Source organism: Kryptolebias marmoratus, linkage group LG21 (genome assembly GCF_001649575.2).
Source record: "Kryptolebias marmoratus isolate JLee-2015 linkage group LG21, ASM164957v2, whole genome shotgun sequence".
Classification (NCBI taxonomy): domain Eukaryota; kingdom Metazoa; phylum Chordata; class Actinopteri; order Cyprinodontiformes; family Rivulidae; genus Kryptolebias; species Kryptolebias marmoratus.
The window spans coordinates 23,080,091-23,081,701 of NC_051450.1; positions in this window are offsets into that span (position 1 = coordinate 23,080,091).

Here is a 1,611-nt window from a genome sequence, read left to right on the forward strand (position 1 = left end):
CTCTAAACCTGGTCCTGTTGGAGCTCTAAACCCGGTCCTGTTGGAGCTCTAAACCCAGTCCTGTTGGAGCTCTAATCCCGGTCCTGTTGGAGCTCTAAACCCAGTCCTGTTGGAGCTCTAAGCTGACAGTGCAGGAACAGGTTGAAAGGTTCTGGTTCTGACCCGGTCCTGTTTGGACCCCTCTCTGTGCAGAGGTGGATCCAGGTTCTGTCAGCGGTTCTTTTAGTCCCGGCTGCTCCTTCCTCGTCTCTGCGGGTGCTCGGCGCTTCCTGAGGACCGTCTGTCCTTCAGCGCAGCAGAGTCCACTGCGACCTTTGACCTCTTGATTGGTCGCTCATAAACCTCAGCTGGAGTTATTCCTCCTTCGGCTGCGAGGGAGCGTGGCAGCTAAATGTCAGCTGTGAGGAGGAGGATTTAAATGGCAGCTCCTGATTTTTTGCTGCTGCAGAGCCTGGAAATCCCTTCATATAATGTTTGGCCTCATTGTAAGCGAGGGGCTGAACTGGTTTCTGATGTTTTTGGGCCTCCTTTCCTTCTGATTGTTCTATGATGTCTTCATCGGCCTCCTCCTCCTCCTCCTGACAGACCTGCTGAGGGATGAAGAGGCTGCAGCGCAGATGTCGTCTCTTCCTCTTCATCATGTCTCTGAGCTCTAATGACTTGTGTGTACATCTTCATCAGTCCCTTAATCTTCCTCCTCCTCATCCTCCTCGGTGCTGACGAAGCTGCCGTGTGCTTGTAGTTTCCCTCCTCCTCTGAAAGTCTTCACGTCCACGCTCCTCCTCTTCCTCCTGTAGAAACTTAATGAAGTCCTGGTTCTGCTCGTCTCCTCCTCTTCCTCGCCGTGTCAAAGTGCTGATGAAGCTGCTGTGTGATTAAAGGAGGGCTCCACAGATGTTCCCCCTGTGATTGATCGCTTCATTTATTGTCTGAGGGCTGAATGGAATAAACTCATTAGTACACTCCCCGGGTGTGTGTGTGTGTGTGTGTGTGCGTGTGTGTGTGTGTCAGCAGTCCTCTCTGTTTGCTGACAGGAAACTGGGCGTCTCAATCCTGAACATGGAGACAATAAAAAGGTCTAAAATGTTTTCAGGATAAATTCATCTTGAGTAAAAATGGAGGCGTCCGTGTTTTTATTCTGTCAGATTTATGACATCATAACGTCTGAATATCTGAAATAAATCAGAGCAGAAGTCCAGCTCCTCTGGTTTGAGACAGGCTCACCTGTTAGCAGTTTATCAGCTTCCCTACAGTGAAGCACGGTGGTGGCAGCGTCATGATGTGGGCAGAGTTAAAGGAAAGATGGCTGCAGCTGAAGACAGAAACATTCTGGAGGGATGTGAGACACCTCTGCAGAAGAACCAGGTTCAGGTTCTGGACCGGTCTGGTCAAAGCTGAAGGGAGACCTGATGGCTTCAGGGTCATAAATAAATGAAACCAGTCTGTTCTTTCTGGGTTCTGACCCGTTCTGTCGGCTGAAGCAGAACCTCCTGGGGAAGCCTCGTCGGTTCCTCAGAGAACAGCTCCTCTCCTTCCTGCCAGCTGGCGGCTTGTCGGTTTATTTCTGCTCTGCAGAGCTAACAATAGAGCCACACATGCTGCGCACGTGGG